This window comes from Streptopelia decaocto (genome assembly GCF_964273445.1).
Source record: "Streptopelia decaocto genome assembly, chromosome: 4".
Lineage (NCBI taxonomy): Eukaryota > Metazoa > Chordata > Aves > Columbiformes > Columbidae > Streptopelia > Streptopelia decaocto.
Genome location: NC_138658.1, coordinates 73809633 through 73832393, shown reverse-complemented (window position 1 = coordinate 73832393; position 22761 = coordinate 73809633).

The window sequence follows — 22761 nt, the reverse complement described above, 5'->3', positions numbered from 1 at the left end:
CATAACTGGAGAGCTATCAAAGCAAGGGACTCATTTTATCTCTCATTTCAGAGTGGGCATTCCATTGCTTTGAACTATAATAAGCTGTCCCAAATTCAAGCCTCTAGGTAGGCCAAGTCTATGAAACCACAAACGCAGGCTGAAGGCTGTTCTTGATCACCAGAGGTGAAAGACCTGTGAACAGTTGAGGGCGAGACTCAAGATACGCACAAGAAATCCTTCTGCAGTGAAAAATACAGCTTTTCTTTAACACCATGGGGGGAAAGAACAAAAGAAATGCCAACAGGCAAAAGATCACGGGATACATGTCTGCTTTGTTACAGATTGCAGAAGCTGTGAGGAATGAGTGGACAGTACAGTCAGCACAGGATTTGCAGAAGTCAAGCATTGAATTGCGTGGTAGCTGTTGTGGCCTTGTGGCTTCATATGCCCCTTTTATACTTAGCCTCATGTAATCTGACACTATATGGAATTAGTCAATATAGCGTTTGTGCTAGAAAGTCAGTGGAAACCTGAAAGCCATACACAAGTTAAATAGGCACTAAGGTAAGCCTTGTTTTGTAGATAATATTTATCTTTTTCTATGTGTTTTTCTTTGGTTTGGTTTTGGTTTGGTTTCGGTTTTGGTTTTTTTTTTGGATGGAGAAGCAAGATTTCCCAGGAAGATTATTTAAGAAGCTAAAAACTTGAAGGGTTTGGCAATTGAGGAACAGTTGAGGGTGCTGGGGTTGCTCAGCCTGGAGAAAAGGAGGTGGAGGGGAGACATTATCTCTGTCTACAACTACCTGAAAGGAGGTTGTAGCATGGAGGGTGTTGGTCTCTTCTCCCAAGTAGCAAGTGGTAGAACAAGAGGAAATGGCCTCAAGTTGTGCCAGGGGAAGCTTAGATTGGATATTAGGAAAAAATTATTTGTGGAAAGGGCTGTTGGGCATTGGAACAGGCTGCCCAAGGCAGTGCTGGAGTCACCATCACTGGAGGTATTCAAAAGGCATTTAGATGAGGTTCTTAGGGACACAGTTTTGTGCTAGAATTAGGTTAGGTTATGGTTGGACTCGATGATCCTGAGGGTCTCTTCTAACAGAAATTATTCTATGATCTGGGATGGCTTGCTAGTAAGGGATATTAGAAGAAAGCTTGCGATACAATATGCTTACTAGCTCTAATGAAAATATAATCAAATAAACAATTAAGGTATTTACACAGACTTGTTTGGTTTTTTTAGGAAAAAAAAAAAAAGGTCAGCATTTACCTGGAAACTGCAGAATCATAGAATTTGGAAGGGACCAATGATGGAGACCTTAAACCTTCCCTGGGCAACCTATTGCAGTGTTCAATCACCTCTGCAACCAACAAGGTTTTTCTTATGTTCAAATGGAATCTGCTGTAATTGGCTTAGTGTCAATTGCCTTTTGTCCATTCACTGACCACAACTGGGAAGAGCTGGGCTCTTTCCTTCATTACTGCCCATCAGGTGTTTATACATCTTGATAAGATCTCCCTGAGTCTTCTCCAGGCTGAGCAATGCAAATGATCTCACATTTTTTTCATATGACAGATGCTTCAGTCTCTTAATTATCATTGTGGTCCTTTGCTGGACTCAGTCCAGCATATCTGTGAGTCTCCCTAGTGCAACATAAAGGGAAGGGATCAAACGTCTGATCACTGGTGTCTCCAAGGTGTGTTTTCAGGCTTTTTCTTTTTGCATTTTTGGCAAGACAATTTCAGTTATCCTTTATTTCATGTTTTTCTATTTCTTTTTATTTTGAAAGCATAAGGAAAAAAAATTGTATGTAAGCAGCCATGGAAGCAAGGATATAGTGGGAGGTGAAGCTTCACTCTAGTTTAGCAAATTTAAATCCTGTCCTGGAAAGGAAAAGAGTCTATTTTTGTAGCAGAAAGAGGATTTCAAGGTTGCCAAGGCTTGGGGAGCTCTTGTGTGCTTAAATATTTAAACTTTTACTTCTTATAAAGGTGTAAAACCAAACAAACCTGTGGAAAAAGCACTTAAGAATGTGAAACTTCTTTTTTGTTTTATTGGAAGCATCAGAAGAAAGTTTTAAAATCAGAAAAAAAAATCCGAAGAACAGGCAAATTTAGTGGCATATGTTTTAAAAAGATTGTTTCCTTTTTATAGAAGCAAATACATACAGTTTGTTATTTTGGGGTTGTGAGTTACTTTCTGCGGAGAAGGACTTTAAGAAATTATGGATGGATGTTGGAAATATCAAAACAATGTTCAATACTAAGTACACTTAATTAAGAGCAAAACAGATTTTTATGTTAATTACTGCTGGTGTTATTTTCCCTATGTAAAAGTTTTAGTACCAGGTAGACCAGGATTTGAACTACGTTACAGTAGAAATAAGTAAATATGCTGTCCACTAAAATAGGTTTATTTTATTTGCTGATATTAATCATTCAGACATGAAATCAAACATGCCACCTGCAATTCCTGTTAAGATAGTTGGCCTTTCTCTACAGTTAGACTTTTCTGCAAAAAATATCCCTTGTATCCTTTAGATCTTGTGTCATCTTAATGCTAATAATTAGGAGAGGAAAAAGTTCATTCCTGGGTTTCACAGTTTGAAAATGAACATATGTATTGTTTTTGTTAACATACACCAAAGGACAGGGAAAGGAAGGCAAAATTGTACCTTGACAAAGTAGGAGCCTAATCTTAAATGTATTGAAAGAGAAATCAGAGTATACCTTCAGAATACACTTAATTTTGTGTTAGGAAGTTATGTGCTTTCATAGTAAGGGTTTATGGCAGGTTCAAAGATCTGGCCATCTGAGCAGGAAGGATGCACACTATTATTATTGACATTTTGTGGATGGAAATGGTGTCATGGAGTAATTAGATTGGCCCAAGGTCTCTGAAGAAGTTGGCGATAACCTCAGTTTGCCAAATGTTCGTCCAGTTTCCCAGCTGCAGAAATCATCTTTCATCTCAAGACTAAAGAAATTGCATCTTTCCATAGAAAGAAAAACAAAGACATATTGAAATGTGTGAGGGAAAAGCAGCTCCTTTTTGATACAAAAAATAGTTTTTCTCCCCATGATCAGCTGATCTTTGAACCTTTTTTTTTCCCTCACTGTTTTTTTTTTTAATAAAATATGGAGATTTAAAATACATTGTAATGTATGGGCTTCTACTTTCACTGAAAAAGGAGACAGGGTCTCATCCTTAGAAATGGTTCTCTCCCAAGAGCTAAAAAGAACCCGTGCTTTTACGATGAATGATAATCTTCAAGGTGTACGTCTGTTCTGCTGAGTGACTTTTGATTTCTTTAGTTTGGTCTCTTAATCTGTTTTTTACTGAATATTGATTTCAGTTCACTGCTTTTCTGGAAGTACTGTACCAAAGATTATCTTTCAATAGACTCCAAGCATGAGTGGCTTAGTAAAAGTCTCTCCTCTTATTAGAGGTTTCTATTCTTACAGCAGGTGCTCTTTCTCTTGTAACACATAGGCCAGTAGTGCAGACAGGTATAGTTGCAAATCTTTAACTCTTTAGGTAACTGCTAGCAATACCATTGAAACCCGCACATTTTTAAAAGAGGAAAGATGGATAATAGGTTCATGTTCATATTTTGCTTCAAATTCTGTATGGAAGTTTTCATTAAGACTATTTCTATCTGAACAGTTTTGGAAAAGGTTTTATGCAATTTGCGTTTGAAATCTTCTGGCAAGGTGTAGGGAGTTTTTTTTGTTGTTTTGTTTGTTTGTTTTTTGTTTTGTGGGGGTTTTGTTGTTGTTTGGTTTTATGTAATTTTTTTTCCCCAGAGTAAAATGGGCTGGTGGACAGTGCAAAATTAATTGATTCCCTTAACTAATCAGGTGATGTGTGATTAAACAGATAGTGTCCTGGAAAGCATTCTAATTATAATAAGGTATTTGTTTAATCGCAGCTAAATCTAATTAATTTTGGCTGACTTCAGTCTCTGTCATATTTCAGTTTTGTGTTAGAGTGACTGTATGATGACAAGTCCTAGACTGATGACAGGGACACAACTTCTCCAATTCAAGTTACCAGAGATAAGTATTTGAATTGGCGGTGAAGGTAAAATCCATGGGAGCATCAAGGTGCTTGATGTGCATTTTGCTGCCTGACTCTAATTGTGAACTTCAAAATTCCTAACCAATTTACTAGGATTTGTGGCTCAATGCATTATTTCAGAGAGATGCCTGACATATTTGTGAATCATGGTTCAGTGCTGGAGTTAGGTTATGGTTGGACTCGATAATCCTGAGGGTCTCTTCCAACCGAAATGATTCTACGATGAATTAATGCCAAAACTAGAAGCAATAGGTGTGTTAGATTAGCACTAATCCTTGTCTGATGGACTATTGGAGAGCAGAGTTAAATATCTTGGGTCAGTCTGTACAGCTTTTCCATGTCTATATCTGTTCCACTGTTCTTATGTATAGCTGGTACTAACCCCTCTTGGTGGGGCTGAAGATCTCAGTGCTTGAGCCTCTGTGACATTCCTACTAAATCTCATGTCGTCTAATCTTGTCCCTCTAAGCCTGCCTAATACAGTGCTGGAGTAAGCACTGCACACCTACCCCATAGCTCACCTTAGCCTCTTACAACTTAAAAAGACTAAGAATAAATATTTCATGGAATCCAAGTAAAGCAGAGCAGTGTCACTATGCAAAAGGGGTTTAAGGTTCTTTAAAGTGTTCAAAGCATGATTTTGTCTCCTTGGGACTGGGGAAAAACCTGAATTCAAACTCTCTTCCAGGAATGTTTTTCCTGTGTTTTATAGAAAAGGTCGTCACTGGGCTTCTTATATGGTGATTTAGTGCGAAGATGCTTCTCTCTGGCTGGTTTGGCAATTCTATAGCTTATCTATACAAACAGGAAGGTTTTGCTCTGTGAGCTGCAACTTTTCCGTTGCTGAACTGCCCAAACTCCAAGAAGCAGCAACTCTCACCAGGGAAAGATTGGACATCATTGTGGGACAATGTTTCTGAGAGCATCACCAAGATTGTAGGCCTCCAGTTTGCCATGTGGGCACTTGAGTCCCAGAGACAGAAAAATTAATACATATCAATTGTCATATCTGTGTCTCTGCTCAACATGGAAGCTATTAAAAATCCTGAAGAGAGGCAATTTATACTTAGGAGACAGTGACAAAGCATCTGCACTAGTATTAGTGTTAAGTAGTCTACATATCTAGATGTGCCACGCAGCCTTTACACTGTTCTTATTTCCATTTATGAAAACTTTTAGAGCAGACATGAGGATTTCCTGCCTTGGTTTGAAATATTCAGAAGTCTGTCTTAATAGAGCAAAGACTACAGCAGTGTGACAACTGTGAGTCAAGAAACTCCAGAACATTAACTGTCATGATTAAGCAAATCTGATAAGGAAGACAGAAGCCACTGTTTACTTGTAGTAAAGTTCAGACATAAATGTTAAATAAGGTCGCTACACGTATACTGTGTATGATATGGGCAAGTATTTTTGTTCCAGAAGTCCCAGGAGTGGTGTGGGTATTTGCTCTGATTTACAGTTGCATAAGCCTGTGCAATGATAAGTCTGCTGAAAGACCTTGGAGGATGTTAAGAGGGATTAAATTGATTTCGTTTTGCCTATACGCCTTTTGTTGAGTAAGAGGCTGGATTCTAGCGACAATACAACTATATAGCAATAAGCCCCCTCTGCAATGCAACTGTTGTGAAAGACTTTCAGGAATGGCTTATTAAGAAATAAGAATATACATTTCTTGAGAAGGAATAAAATACAGTTTAACTGCTTGAAAACCCAACTGCTTGGGGAAAAGAAAAAAAAAAGATAACACCTAAGGGTTTATTCAGAATTAATACAGTTATTCTTCCTTCTCACAGCCCTCCTCCTCCACAGAATTAAGGCAAACATTGGAGAGGAAAATCCCCATCTTTAATTTGAACTTTATAAAGTGCTGACAGATCCATCTGCTATATTCTTTGCAGGGAAAAAAAAATACACACTAATTTTTCTCACTTCATTAATCATTAAAAAACAAATTATCTTAATTCCACCACATTATGGGGTACAATACACAAAAGATTTCTACATGTACTGCATATAGTGTCTTGCTCTTAGTTAATTTTCCTGTATTTTGTGGAATTCCACCACACCTGAATTTTACCCTTTGCCGGTTTTGGTTATGTTTTGTCATTTATAATCTAATTTTATTTACCTTGTTTACTGGATTATTTTATGTTTTCAACATAAACTGATTACATTTAACAGTTGGATTTTAGTAAGGCTCTCTATTAAAATCAGAAAAATGGTGCCTAAATGAAATATGCCCATTGTATCAAGAATCAACCATGGTTCTTAAAAATTTTTAACAAACCCCTAGCTTTGATGTTATGTTCCTAGAAGATTAATGAACTCTTATTAAATATAACTATGGAGATTTACAATGAAACCAACTCCGATTAAACTGAGGTTCTCACCCGGCTGTAATCTGGAAACACTGTGATAAGAAAGCAAACAATTCCGTGCTATGTTTCTGATTTTGGATATGGTAATTTCTCATTTTGGAAGATCAAAGATAAGAGTTAGGTTTGGTTTTGTTTGTAGTTTTCTGGTTGGGAAAGATGACAGTACAGTAAGGAAACAAAGCACATGGTTTCTTATCTCCCATCTAAGCCTATTGCAATACCTATTAAAGGAGAAAAAAAAAATAAGTCATATCATAGAAGAGGAAAAACAATGTGCTTCCAAGCTTAATTATGTTCTCCACACAGATCCACACTTGTACTAAAGCTGATTGAAAATTGCAAGTAGTATTCACAAACTTCATTATCTGGAATCTTTATTACCACAACCTCATCTTCGCATGCCCTGGACAACTTTTGCTTTACCCCAACAATTTACTTCAAAGCCTCCTGTAAGATGTTCTTCCTGTCTCATTGCTCTGATCATACTACCTTTTTTTTCTCAGATGTGCATGAGTCCTTATTTTCTACATTAATCAGAATTTATTTTTTTGTTTGTTTTAAGGTCCTTTCTGATTTAGCTTCTCTTCAGCTTCTTAATTTTTTTTAATATGGTGTGAAGTAGTAATTCTGGTCTAATTCATTTCTCCATTTCTTCTTTTTTGGTTCTTATGCACAGATAATTTGAAAACAGAAAGCCAAATGTGCAGAGAAAATGTACTCTAGACTGTTCACTCAGCTCTAAATCATCTCCAAGCTAATCCACATAGTGTTCGTACCTGTTCATTTTTTTGTCAACTAAGTCTTATTTAGTGAACATAATGTTCTAAAGGTTCAATATTTTAAAGAAGTTCAGATATTTTATGTTCTTGATCATGTTCCATATTCCCTATCCTCTGGATTGCTCATAAATCCAGGCTGGTTGGTTGCCATTTTCTCAGTGTTTCACTCCAGTACTTTCTGTAGCCTTTGTGGGACAAAACTGGAGACTTCATCACATTTCCAGTCCATTTGAATGTAACATCTGTCACTGAACATAAGACTGTTTACTGTCCTCAGCTGAATAAGACATTCATAACGAGGGGAAAAAAAGGTTTTCTTGAAGCTGAAGGAGCTGTTTTTTTTGAATTAATCACATTAATCATAGGCTTGGTTTTGATTTCCTGATGGACTGAGCCACCCTTGGGAGTAATAGCATCATCTATTTCCCCTTTACTTCTGCTTTTTTGGAGGGAGAAAGAGGGGGAGGAGAGGGAAATAACAGCATTAAGTCATGCCTGTCTCTAACAATAGTCTGAGTATGGGAAAAAGAAACAGTGAATGAAAATACTTTACTGCCCTTGATAAAGAGAACAGGGCATTTACTGAAACTCTGCCCCAGCTCTTCTCCATGCTGCCCTGTGGTATGTGCAGATACATATGCTGCATCCAAGAAGAGATAGTTAGCTGATTGTTTTCAACTTCCATTGCTTTTGAGGCTCTGTTCATGGAGGGTTTTCTTTTGATGTGTCTGTGGGATATGAGGCAGGTAGAGATTTCCTGGGACATTGCACCAAGCCCTCTTTGTTCACAGACAAACATAAAATTAGCAAAGTCTATTGTGGAGTTAGTGAAATGCTTTATCCATGCCCTGTCAAATTATTAAAATCCTTTCACTTCATGCTCAAATCTATTTTATTTTAGGTTTCACTTCAGTATAGTTTTTTATGCCATTTATTGCATTTAAAAGCATATTTTTTTTATACTAGAATATAGCTATACAGCCCTCAATATGGCTTTAGCACCTTGGTGGTGACAACTGCTATGTAAACCCTTATTTAACTGTTTTCATTTCTAAACCACTTACTTAAAATTATTTCCAAATTGTGCCTAAAGACACCTGAGATTCACAGATTTTTGTGTAAGGAAGATGGTATTATGGTTTTCTAATGTGATATGTTTCGTATCATAGGTTGTGAACCCCTACATGGTAACAGCTAAATCTCATCCATATGGGAGTAGCAGAAGAAATTATCATTTCTACTGCCCAAAGTCTGACCTTTCTCTTGGCACAGCTGTCCATTATGTCTAGGATGTATCCAGGAAATCTGTTTTCCATACTCAACAAATACTCCTTTGAGTTTCTCTCGAATACTTTTTTCTTGTTGAGTTTTCAGCAGCCTCAGTCACAGAGATTTCACAATAACTTTGAGGAGTTTAGTCTGCAGACTAATAGCCATTTTTGTCTTTACTGAATTTCCAGCTTAGTGGGGTTTTTTTAATTATATTTTTCTAAATGAGGCCTGTCTTCCTTCTGCCTTAAAAATTAAAAATCCTTTATTTTATTTGTGCTTAGTTTTCAAATACACAGAGATAGTTATCTTCTCTCTCCCTCCAGCCATCATTCAACTATGCTGTACATAATTAGTTCTTTTAATCTTTGCTAATAATGCATCATTTGATTAAAAGCTATCAAGGCATTTATTAGAAAGTGAACTTTCATAGCTCTGCTTATTGAAAATGGATAGAAAATCTGGGCAAAGAGAATGAACGCTAATAAGGTGCATGGTCTCCTCTTTTTTTTCAGATAAAATGAACATACCACCAGGTTTGGTAGTATTTATAGTATGAAGTTTAAAACTACATGAGCTTTTTTTGGCCCTAGGTATTTCCTCTTGCTTCTTGGCAGAAATACATGCTCTGCCATGTTCTCTCTGTTTTCATGGATGAGTTTAATGTGTTACTGCAAGACATGTGCAGTACCTTTCTGCATACACATAGTATGTTCATGTAAAAAAAGAAAATTGTATTTGGAATTCACTGTACTTATATTCAGAAAAAAAAATAGGAGGTATTGTAAAGACAGATTAGTTATAAGATTGAGTTACTTCTGTAGGTGGACAAAAAGATAATTCTATTAAGTCTCAAAGTATATGTATGCATTCTTAACTCCTTATTTTGTTCAGTATCAGTACCTAAACAACTTCTGAGATTCAGCATAAAACCATAGGATCACAGAACAGCCCATAGAACAGATTGTAAGGGACCTTGAAAAATTATCTGGTCCAGCCTTTTGTGGGAAAGGGAGCCTAGATGAGACTATCTAGCACCCTGTCCAGTCACATCTTAAAAACTTCCAGAGACGGGGACTCTGCCGTGTTGTTCCACTGATTGATTGTTCTCACTGTAAAAAAATCTTTTTTTTATATCAAGATGAATCCTCTTCTGATACAACTTCCCCAGGGAGTAGGCACAGCTTCAAGCCTGGCAGTGTTCAAAAAGAGACTGGACGACTCCCTCAGACACATGGTGTGAACTGTGGGGTTGTCATATGTAAGGTAAAGAGTTGGACTCGATGATCCTTGTGGGTCCCTTCCAACTCAGGACATTTTATGATTTTATTATGAACTTGTGCCTGTTGCCTCTTGTCTTCTCCATGTGACTCCTTGTGAAGAGAAAGCTTCCACCCTCTACATAGCCACGCTTTTAGCACTGGAATACTGTAACAAAGTCCTCTGGAACCTTCTCTTTTTCATGGAGAAAACGTCCAACCCTTTCATTCTTTCCTCTTAGGGCCGGTTGTCCCACACTTTTATCATCTTTGTGGCTCTCCTTTGGACTCTCTCCAATCTGTCCACATCTTTCTTGAATTGTGAGGACCAGAACTGGACACAGTACTCCACGTGTGGCCTGGAAAGTGCTGAGTAGAGCAGGATGATCACAACTCTAGCTCTGCTAGCAATGCCGCTGTGGATACAGCCCAGGATCTGATTTGCCTTTGTTGCTGTGGTGGCACATTGTTCACCCATGTTCTGGTCGTTGTTGACCAGGACCCCCAATTCCCTTTCAGAGAGGTTCTTCTCTAGCCACACAGATGCTAGCCTGCTCTGGTGTCTGTAGTTATTCCATTCCTGGTGCAGGACTTTGCATTTGTCTTTGTTAAACTCAATACTGTTCTTGCTAGGACACTCTTCCAGCATGTCCAGGTACTGTAACATGTATTTCTCTTCTCTCTTTTTGACAGTAGAATACACAAAAAATTGCTCTTTCTTATCCCAGGTGCATTAAAAAACAGTTTGTGTTTCTTGATGAAAAGAATATATAGGGTGATAGTATTGCAGACCAAATAAGACGGATTTGCTCACAAGATTTTTAAGTTTTGTTGTGTGTTTTTATTTTTTTTTTGGTTGGTTTTACTCAGCATCATTAATCCATGTTAGTGGTTACTGTGTTTTAGTATTTTAAAAAGGAAGCTTCTCTGTTGGCTTCCTCAAACTTTTTTGTCCCCAGGGTCTATCCGGTTTCTGTGTTTTTCTAACCTGCTGCTAAGTGGAATATAAGACCATAAAGTCTCTGTGGAAATTTTGCCTTGTTCATTATTCATTATCCCTGCCATTACTGATCGTGACAAATGTCATTACTTTAATGACCATCGTTACCAATTGTCATAATTAAGGGAGATCATTTAATGAAACTGAATATAATGTTGCTTAATGCATCAAATTAAGAAAAGATGTCATGACTAGGTACACAACATCACCCATCATTTTTAAAGACGAATCAATAAATTAAACAGTTTTTCCTTATTAATATGCAACACCATCTTTCTAAAGGTTCACAGGGGCAATGAAAAAAAGGTTCCAAATTGTCTTTCTCCTTATTTTCTCCCAGTTCAGTGATGACATGGGAAGCTGGATTTCTCCACCACTTTTTTGGGCTTAACCAATAATGTTTTTTGATTGCTGTTTTATGCCTGGCTTGTATATGGCTGTACCTCTCCAAACAGCCCATTAGACACATCATCCTCAAGTAGTTGCAACTCAATATTGCAGTAGCTAACAAATGTGTCTTTAAGTGACAAACACCAGTATCTCTGTAACAGGTGGCCATGAGCTCTGTACCAGGGATCACTGTGGGTGGTCTGGCATATGTTTCAGAGGGATGAAGCAGTCTCTGTATTGCTTTTTATTTTTCCAGAAGCCATGCTAGTGATGAAGTGCCAGTGGTCCATAATAGGAATGTCAGTAATCCTGGATAACACAGAAAGCTAATGAAGGTCCAATCATGATGTCGGCTTCTTCCATTCCAACAAGTGGAGTGGACAACTGAGAAAGCTGTTACACCTTTATTAGGCAGATGTACAAGATGTGCAGGACATCATTTGGGCTGTGTACTGGTGGCCCAGCCAATCTTGGAGATCCTCTAGGCCATCTGTGCCGACATAGCAAGGAATATGTGCTGATCATTGGAGTCTGGATTTTGTTTGGATGGTAGGATCAGGAAGAACACAACATATGGTAAGTGGGCACAGACTAAGAGAAATTTAGAGACAGAACAGAGAAAAAAGGACGAGATAGAAAGGGAGGGAATGAAAAGATCCATACTGTGTGGGTCAACATGTGAGGAAAAGCATTTGGCAGGCATGTGGGAAGGAGGTTTAGCCATGGATGACTGTGGCTTTGCAATAGATTAAGGATCTCTAGTGTCACTTGTACAGTATGTTTTTTTTTCTATACAACCAAGGAGAAGTCACCTCATCTACTTGGGGAAAAAAAAAAAAAAAAAAAAAAAAAGCGAAGACTTTCCTTTTCAAATGGGGTGAGGTTCAGCCAGCAGTGAATATGTGATATCCAGACCTTATCACACACTGAGAAATAGCAGAAGAATGGGTGAGAGAGAGCAATTAAGAGGATGATGTACTCTAGTACAGCTCTTAACAGAGGAATACCTTACCTCAGAACTAAAATAATTATTAAAATTATGTTGTAGGCAATTCGTATACTTGTGTGTGTTAGTAAGCTGGCCATCTTCTGTCTAAATGTTAACAGGTACTGACTTTATTTAGCTTATTAATCCAATGAAATCAGAGTAGTAGCAGAGCTGCAAACAAATTAGCTATCTTGTAATCACATTTAGTAATGTACAAGAAAATACCTGCAGGTTTGCAGTTCTAATTTAAGACTGAACCTCGATGGTCACAGTGAGGAATACACCAGAGTTTAAAGTATTAAAAAGTATGCCCTTCAGGACTGAAAAATTCTGAACAGTATCTTTTTCTTTTCATGACATACAGTCACTTAAAAATTTATTAAGGGTTGTCAGTAAATCAATGGACAGTTAGCCCCACTGATTGGGATTGATAAACTCTAAAAAGTGTTGCACTCTCTAGGGACTACTTTTTCCCCTTTTAGTAATTGAACAAGTCTTTGAGAACGCTTTCAGCCTCAAGGACAGAATATATAATTGTGTTCATGAGGTACATCTGCCACAACGGGGAAAAAATTCCCTTGTAGATATTAGATGGGAGATACAGGGAGGGGAAAGGAAAAAAACAAAGTACATTCTACTTTTTTTTTTACAGTCTTTACATTTCTGCTTTCACTATAACTTACATCAGAAAGCTGGATAATGGGTAATCTGTGTAATTGTGTGCATTTCTGGTACCCAATAAGAAAGTATGGATCTCATTTGGAAAAAGGAAAATAACCTCAAACAAACAAACAAGGACAAACTAAACAACTCCCCCAAGGTACTGACTTTATTTAGCTTATTAATCCAATACCAACCAAGGTATTTATTTCTCAAGAAACCCATGCCTCATTTTCACTCTCTTCTTTCCGAAACTGAAGAATAGGTTAATATTAATAATATTAATAGCCATGAACTGACAGTCAGCCTTAGCCAGTTCTGAGTTATGAGCTGTTCTCACCTAACAGCACAAGGAAACAAGAAGCACTAGGTCAATCTTGTTCCATTCATGAATGCATACTCTCTGTTAAATTAATTTATCTGTCCAATGAACAACTTAGAGGAAAAAAAACCCAAAACAACAAACAACAACAACAAACAAACAAGAAAACACCAACAAAAAAAAAACACTACCAAAACAAAACAACCACCATTGCTGACCAATGAAAAAAATCTCTTTGGGGACTACATATTACATACACGAAAGTGTTTCTAGTATTTTAACCATCACTGAGCGTGAGTCCTGTTGTCAGTGTTACAATTCCAGTTATAGAGATCAGCATGAAGGCTTTGCAACTGCAAAATGCACGGAGGCTGTCCCTTTCCTAAACAGCTACTGTCTCATTAAGCAAAATAGTCCAATACTGATAGAAAAATCAGGTTCTAAGATTTATTCATGTTTCCATCACATTTGTAATCAGCTACCACAAAGTCACGTTTAACTTACTATTATCCAAAGTGTGGCATATTTAATCTTCAGTGAAATTCTTCCTTCTTGGGTTGCACTCTTCAGTACCTCAAAGTTAATGCAAGGATTTTGTCCAAATTCTGATCCATTACACTGAGCTAATACAAAGGAGCTTCAATCCAAATCAGGAGAAATACTGTACCCCAGTTTCATTCCGTTTCAGTGAAGTTAATCCTTTCATTTTCTCATTTTATTTGGGAGACTCTTTGATAAAGACAATATCATCCTATGACACTGAACATTTGATCAACCTCCTCACTGATATGAGACTTGAAATCAATCAGATTTGGAAGTGCACATTAGTACAAATTTGGGATATAACTGCTTCTGGATACTTTTTTTTCAGCAAGATTCTCAGGGTTATCTGAATTTAACTTCACAGCAAACTCATTGTTTCTGTGATTGAAAAATGAGATTTAAGATGAGACATTTGATGGGATGGGGAGAGAACTGTGACACTTAACTGACTGTTAAGAACAGAGAAGGGATAGCAAGGAATAAAATCAATTAATGCAAATCATTCATTTTTTTTTAATTTAATAAACAACATAAGTGTGTCTTGTCAGAGCTCCCAGGGTGTCTCTGAGTACTTGCCTTTACACACAACTTAGGACATTTTTATTCAGAACTGCAGGGAAGGTGTTAGATGTGTGAAATTCTTTTCACATTTCCACTGCTGAGTTGGCTTTTAATTTCAGTGTAACACTTTTTAAAGTGGCAACTCATGATAATTCACCTCTCAGGAGTGCTGTAAGATTTCATAAATATTTTTAAGAGTTTTGAGATCCTTGGTTGAAGTGTGTGATAAAGTGAAAACAAACAAACAAAAAAAAAAATTACAGAGTTCAAGTGTGCTTCATTGCTTATATTTGTTTTTTTCATGGCTGTTTAGCCAAGTTTATCCAGTGTTCTGCCTGGTTTATATACTGGAACCCACTGCGACTAAAATACTCACTTCAGTTTACTGTCTAGTGCGTCTGTAATTCCCCTTCCAAGAGAATGCAAAATGTGTATAGGAATAACGTTTTATTCTTTATGAGCGAAATCCCTATATGACCAATGAAAAGGGGAAATGATGTGAATGGTTGGGAACTGAATGTTGGTAACCGGTAAAAGTGCAAAGATTCTTGTCTCCTGTAAATTTCTCTGTCGAGAAGACAAGTTCAACCTGCAGACTTTGGAAGCTGGGTGTTAGTTACTTGCCCTAGGATTTGAAGTGGCACAGATTTCAAATGTGTTGCGTATGTAATGACACAGTGTTAAATTAAAAAATTCTCTTATTTGATGTATAAGAAAAATTAATATCAGTTACATAGTCTATAGCAGAAGTTGCAAATTGCATTTCCTTGTCCTTATCCTTGTCTCTACCACCTCAAATAAGGTGCTTAGGAGTTACTCCATGCCAGTTCATTAGTGCTTGGATTGAGCTAAGACAGGGGAAAGTGGACATTTTTACTTGTGTTTATTAGATAGATCACTACATTTTCCAGTGCCTAACTTGTGCAGCCCTGGGAATGTATTTCATGATTTTGCCTTTCAGTTGCTCTTACATTAAATAGAGATAAGATTCCACTAAGCTTTGCTGTTTAGTTTTTTCTTTGTTTTGGCTTGGTTTGTGTTTTTTTGATATTTAGACGTCCAACCTTTATATTCTTCCTACGCGGTGGTTTTCCTGATGAAGCAGTGTTCATCTGGTGTACATCAGGCTGCTGCCACAAGACAAAATTTGTTTTTGTTTTTCCTGGTTTCATCATAAAAATTGTTGGAAAGTGTTAACTAATCAACCCAGGCAGTAAGAAAAATTTGTTTGCTAGCTTGGAATATTTTCTTTTTTCCTGAGTTATATTCCAAAATTTATATATACATATATTCATAGGAACGTTCACATCTGCTTAATTTTTAATGGATGGAGGATTCAGATGTATTGTCTTAAATTTTCTGTCTAGGTATTTACAGTGCTGTCAGCATAAGGAACCTACCTGAGAAGGTAGTGCCAATATTTGTATCTTGATACATCTACCTGCAGTTTTGTGGGTGTTCTGCTTCGAGTTCTTGCATATGGTCTCCCCCTGACTATTATTTTTTTAATGTCTTTTCCACGTTTGAATAATATAACTTGACACCAACTTTGTAAGATAATTTATCTTTAACACCAGATAAATTTACTCTTGAGTGCTAAGAGTGTGATCTTTAAACACTCTGAATGACAGACTTGAGAAATGCACTTAGAGTGGTTCTGTCACTAAATGCAAAATTGTGAATAATAGGTTGCTCTTAGCACTTAAAAGTAGGGTGCGTGTCCAGTGACATTTGTGTTCGAAGCGTGACTGTGAACCGATGATTAGAAGGCTGGTTTCTCTCTGAGTAGGTCCTTCACATTTATAACGTTGAGTGTTTAAAATTTCAAGAGTGATACCCTGTATTAGAAGAAATGTTTTTTGGAGGGTACTATATTTATTGTGATCCTATTGGTATAAAATTTTCTGCAGTTTCTAATTTTACACAGCTGTTTTAGTTGTTTCTCGGATATATATATATATATATGTATATATATAAAGTTGGTGGGATACTTGAGACAATGAATGAAATGGATGTCTATAGATTGTGGACTCTAATAGATTTCTTATCAATGTAAGGAAAGCATTTGAAGGTTATTTTCCCTTCATTAGAGAGACAAGCAGGTACAAAAATGCCAGAGTGCAAAATATTATTTCAAGCTGAGCTAAATTGGTTAACTATGGCAAAATCCAATCTTCTTGTTTCGTTCTCCAGATTTTAATAATTTTAATATTTTCTTCATTAAAACATAGCTTAAAAATACAAAAAATAGTTTCAGCTTTTTTCAATTCACTCTGATAACAACAGCTCTAATATTTAAAGGAAAACAGTGTTGCTTCACACAGAACGCTGTTCCGGTTTTGTGCACCAAATGGACAAAGTAAACTTAAAAATGAAGGTTCACCTGCAAATTTAGCTTGAATCATATTTTGTAGATTATACCCAATTCTGAAACAGTAGTTTGTTGTAACAGGCATAAGGCAGAGCTACCAAGAAGCTTTGTGTAGCTTTAAAAGGGAAGCTAAGGACAGCATGGTCCTCAAGTTACAATATGGAATACACTACAAGCCAGGAAAAAGTCTAGTACTTCAAATACCATTTTCTTTAGCTATTTTCCACTGCAAAGCATCAGGGGAATAGCTCTTTCTTCTACCCTGTTTTCTGTAAATTGTCACACTTTAGCCATTTCAGGTGGGGTTACGCTTCAAGATTTAGACACCTAAACTAGTTGCCAATGTGGGAATGTCTACCAGTTCAGTTCATATGACAGTAGCAGGAGATTTAATCAACACCATCAGTGCAAGTGTTGAGGTCTCCCACAATAGATGTACATTGGGTGAGCTCTGTAGCTCTGTAGCTTTCTAGATTTCAGACTGTGTTGGCCAAGGTCTTAATTCAGTTGTCCACATGTTGGTTCCTAGTGTCACTCAAAATACCCTAAGATGTCCAGTCTGATCTCCAATTATTGGACATGAGTCTTTCCTATATCCTGTGTCTTATCAGCCAACCCCACCACAAAGCTGAGTTTTGAGCACATTAGTCTGTGAACTAAATCTCACCTTTAATTTCCTTAATTCGGTGTTTACATAAATTTTTTTATTGTTCTACACTAGGGAACTTCAAAAAACTTATTTCAAAGTGTGATACGATACAGGAAGAAGTGGGTTAGAGGAAAGATGTATATTCTTACAAAACATTTATTGTCTTTGTATAAGATAAGGGATAAGGTTTAGAGGATGAAGTCAAATTAGCAAATACAATGTTGCATGTAAAATCAAGGCAATACTGACTAGCAGTGCAAAAGTATTATTGCTCATAGATAAAGTATTAAAGTATGACCATTGCTGAATTCAAAATAAAAAACTATAGTTCTCTGGAAAATCAGTCTAACATCGATAAATGAATAAACTTTTAAAACATTCAAGCATCTAACTTAGCAAATGCAGATTAAGAGAGGACCTACTGAAATTCTATGTAAATTCATCCACATGAAGATCAGACTTCTGAAAGGGCATGTTAGTCCATCAGAAAATAGAAAAAGCATAAGAAGCTACAAAATGCACAGTTTTAACAATTAGTATCATTAGTCATTACAACAAGTCTATCATTTTTATTCTTTGAATTGAAAATTAATGACTTTCTAAAAGATATTCTAGGTCAAGTACAAGTTTTAAATTTTGATGTGGGAATAGCCTGGAGAAAATTTCTAGTAAAATATTCAAAACGCTGAGTTAATGAAGTGGCTAAACTGTGATAATTTACAGATAAAAGAGTGAGAAAATATAGTTTTATTGTCAAATAGTCAGATGATCTCCTCTGCCTGGATCAACACATGACAAAAATATGCATTTGCTATACTTTTTAAGATCTAGATAAGATTTTACTTATTGACTACATATATTTATGTTTTGTTTTGTTTTCCTGTGTTTGGTGGGTTTTGTTTTTTGATAGAATTAGAATTTACTTGGAAAAAATCTAAATGGTAGAACAACCATTTAGTATTTCAGTTTAAAGTTGTTTAGAAGATAAACTGTGACTTACAGACCTGAAACTTACAGGACTTATCAGACCTGGAATCACACAGATAGCCTATAATTACACACATTTCTGGCTTTGAAATAATTTTGGGTTAAAAGTAGGAGAGGGAGAGACTTACTATAACAATATTTTTACTGTTTGCATATACATATATGCATTGACTACCAATGTATTACTTTGGTTATTAACAATTACAATTGATAATTTAATATTTTAACTTATTGTTTGATAAAGACACAGTTAATTTTTACATTAAGAAAATTTGAGACTGACACCAAACTTATATGTATTAGAAGACTATTCTTATCAGTTTTCACCTTCTACTTTATAATTCAGTTTAGGAAAAATGCAAGGAAAGAAGTAAGTAATAGACATTATCCATATTTTTATTCCTGTATACAATAAATCACATATAGTGAAGCCTCTTACTTAAGACATAATTAAAATTGGGATTAAGAATTATGAAGTGCCACTTTAGAGAAGAAATGAGAATAGCTGGAGAAAGAGTGATTCATTAGTGTGATCCATAAGGGCAAGTGAAAAAAGAGAAGGAAAAAAGTCTCAACAGCCTCATCTGATACCAGATTATAAGAAGGCTGCTGACTAATGATGGTTTGTGGGACAGATGGATGGAATTCACTTCCTATATTTCTTGCAATTATTAAATGTCACAGGCATATATAAATAGTACATGTTTATTTTCCCTCCTGCTATATCTTTCCTTCATTCATAAACTCCAGCTCACCCCTACTTTTGACTATCTGAAACCAAAACTGCAGTCCTTAAAAACCCTCCATTCAGCTGCCACTTTTACCCCAGATGCTCTTACACTCTAGTTTTCAGTGTTTTTTTCCCAAGCGTCTGAAATTCTTCATCTTGGCGTGACCAGCCTCCCAATGTTCTCATGTCATCAACAACACAAATGCATGATAAATCACATATCTGGAGTAATGTCCCCCTCTAGAAAATAATGCTGCTGGCACTATTTTACCTTTTATGTTTGAATGTATCTTAAAGAGGAACATTGGGTTAATGGTCATGAATCCTTTTCAATATTGGCTGCAGAGAATACAGCCTCTCTGATGAACCTATACTTGATAATATCTTCCTTCTCATCCTTTCTGTTGAATGTCTCACTCAACAGGATGTATTTAAGCCTTAGGAGGAACCATAAATTAGATGTCGATTCATTCATGTCACTGCAGGGGTTTGCTAGCTGAGTCCCTGGCCAAAAAAAAAAAATACACATGTTCATCACTTAAAAAGGTGAGAGCTCTTGTTTCTCTGGAGCAGAGTGGGTGGATATCTTAACCCTACAGGTGAATATCTTAGCAGATTGAAGAGAAAAGGTGCCATTCACTCAAGCTTTACTTAATCCATGAGAGATGAAATAGCTGCAATAAGAGGGGTGGGAAGTCTCCTCACTCCCTATACAGCAGTTACAAACTCCTCTCTGAGCTTTTATTTAAAATGAGATTTTTCTTATCATTTCCTTTTTTTTTTTAATTTTCTTTAAAAGAAAGGCATATCTGCTGCTGTGATATTGCAAGAAAGATTACAAAAACCTACCTTTAGTAAAGGGTTTATGCTGTTGGTGCCTAGTGATAAAAATTATTTAAGTCCTGAAGGGTACTTAGATTTAAAAGGCATCCTTTTTTCCTAAAGTAACCCTCTCATAGGGCTGGCAGGCAAAGAACCAGGCAGAATAGCTCACACAGTGACAAAACATAACTTGTATGATCTGACTGTTGCTATATAGACCAGAGTATGGGTCTTGAGAAACTGAGGGGAAAACAAAAAACAAAACAAAGAAAACCAAAATGTACCAAACAAAACACAGACACACACACACACACACACAAAAAAAAAAAAAAAAAAAAAAAAGAGGTGATATGACAGTCAAAATTACAAGAAGTGAGAAAGGTAAATGCCTCTATTCCAACAGAGAAATTTGTTCCACAGTTACAACTAGGTACCTATAACGAATTAATAATTGGAGAAGAAAATAGGAAATAGAAGGAAGCAGGTTTTGACCTAATAACATCAAGAAACAACATATGGACCTTCAGTCCTCTGTGGTGACGCATAACATTGGAAGTATCTCAGTTATAGTTCTCTTAATTTATAGTAGTTGCTAAATAAATATATTGTATCCTGCAGTCTTTGATAATGAAATACTGTGGGAATGGCATGCTACTCTATTTGTGCTTCAGATTCTCACAGTAAGCTGAAGCAGGGGTTTACCCGCATTGTTGAGAATGCCCTGCTTGGTTTTCTTTGAGTTCTTTGTGGTGAACATATCAAAAGCGGTCTCTCAACTGGCAGCCCAAGTAGGTTCCTTGTGTGGATAATGAAGGTGAAGTCCCCAAGAATTAGGTATTCTAATATTAAGTATGATGGCACATAAATCCTTGTCTGCATTTGAGATTTCATCTTCCAAGACAAGAACAGTTTTACAGTAGTTGTGTACTAATTTTGGAGTCACTTTGGATACACCCCAGACTCATACTTGATAGCAGAATTTGATTGCCGGTAGTATAGGCTTATCAGTAGGAGTTATGAATGGAAAGTGCAGTTATATCATGGAGCAGAATTGTTCCCACTGGTCTCTCCTCATTTAAAATGAGATTAATTTAAGATGAAGATATGCCTCATTGTTCTTCAGATAGTCTCAAGAGGGTCTGGCAGCTGGACTAAGCAGAAATTCATTCTGATGATAACATAGTGATTGAGGCATTCTGGAATGACTGCATACTTACCAAATGTATTTCTACAAAGCATTCTGCACATATTTTTATAACCAGCAGAAATGTGCTGGCAATTGAAAACTGGAAGCCTGTTACTGGAACTTATTTTTGCAAACTGTACTTATCCAGGGGCACTAACACATTTTAACATCTGCTAGTACCTTGCTGAAGCGTATGGATGTAGCTGTTACTAGAAACTTTATAAGCCCATTGCCTTCATCAGCTACTTTCTAAATCAGTGTATCAAATGATGAATTCTTCAGGGAATCAAAGCCATGGTGTATCATAATGCATTTAGCAAATGGCAAATGCAAACACATTGAAATATGTGCACAGGGAAGGAAAAAATACATCTCCTGGGCTGGATATTTACTGGGCTGTGAAAATGGTCTAAAAATCAAATAAAGACCTAGAAAGTATCAGGTATAAAAAAACCCAGCAACTCTGTCTGTGAAAGCAGATGACTAGATGATGGTTATACGATATATACAGAAATGGGCTAGATGACTGAATTAAAGTTTCTAAAGAATAATAGTATTCCTAACAATTTGTTTCTGTGCAAATAGTGGTTTGTTCCTTGGGTTGTATTGTCCATCACAAAACGTCTGGAGTTTTGCTCTTCTATAAATTATGTCTGGTAACAGCAAATAAAGGCAGACAAGTTTGACTTAATGCTTAAGCTAATTATTGCAGGTTTTTTTCTGAGAAAGATTTTCCTGGATTTTGGACCTAGATGCACCCCATTAGTGCCACACTAAGATGAGTCTTAGGAGACCTTCTGTTTTGTTGTAAGGGAGTCTTGGTTCTCATGTTCTTGCATCTGAGCACTGTCATTTGTTATGTTTTCTCTTATTTCTTATAGAACTGTCTGTCCTCTGTTTCCTTCATGTCCCCTATGTCACATCAGCCATTTTTAGCAGATATAACAAGAACAAGCAGAGTTAATTTCATGCAGAGACTTTATCACATTCTCTGTGGACTGTCAGGTATTGTTTAATGTTTCTTCCACTTGCTGCAGTTTTCAATATAGTTTACATTATCACTGAGTTACTTAAAAGCAGCTAACACATTCTTTATTACAAAGTCATCTTCTCCTCATGTCCTCGCTTAGCAGCAATCTGCTTGGGCTCTTTTGAGGACTGCATGATCAAGACTCCTCTCATCGATTATACAAAGAGCATCTTCAATGCTTTCAAGGAAACTCATCTACAATAACTTTTACAAATGCATTCTACATCGCTTATGAGCTATGTTTTCACCTTGTCTTCCATTGCCTATCTGTCTTGTATTAACTTCTAAATTCAGCTTCTGAATCTTGAAAATCTAGCTGTTTACAGTAGACTTTTTCAAGAGAGATTTTAGGCCCTAAATACACCTTATATCAGAACTCTGATATCTTAGCATCTTTTTCTGCTCATTGCAGCAATTCTGTTATCCTGCAGTTACTAAGAGACTACTGTGGAGGTCTTTTCAAGAGGAAAAGAATGAGCATTGTCCTCTAAACTTTGACCAGTTGCTGCTTTCAAGACCAGTTCTGTTGGTTTGGAAGAGCATCATCAGAGGAATAGAAAATTCGAAGGAGAGAAAAAAAAAAACTGGCTCCAACCTGCTCAGTTTGGTTAGTGTGCTTGGGCTGGTCTCCCTTGGCTATGCACCTTCTGAATGAGTCTGGGAGAAAAATCTGTGACATGTATGACCATGCTGAACTACATATCAACCCAGGCAGAATAAGTTTCATTATGGAAACTCCTGAAAAGTAACAGGAAACAAGTCTGCATATGAATT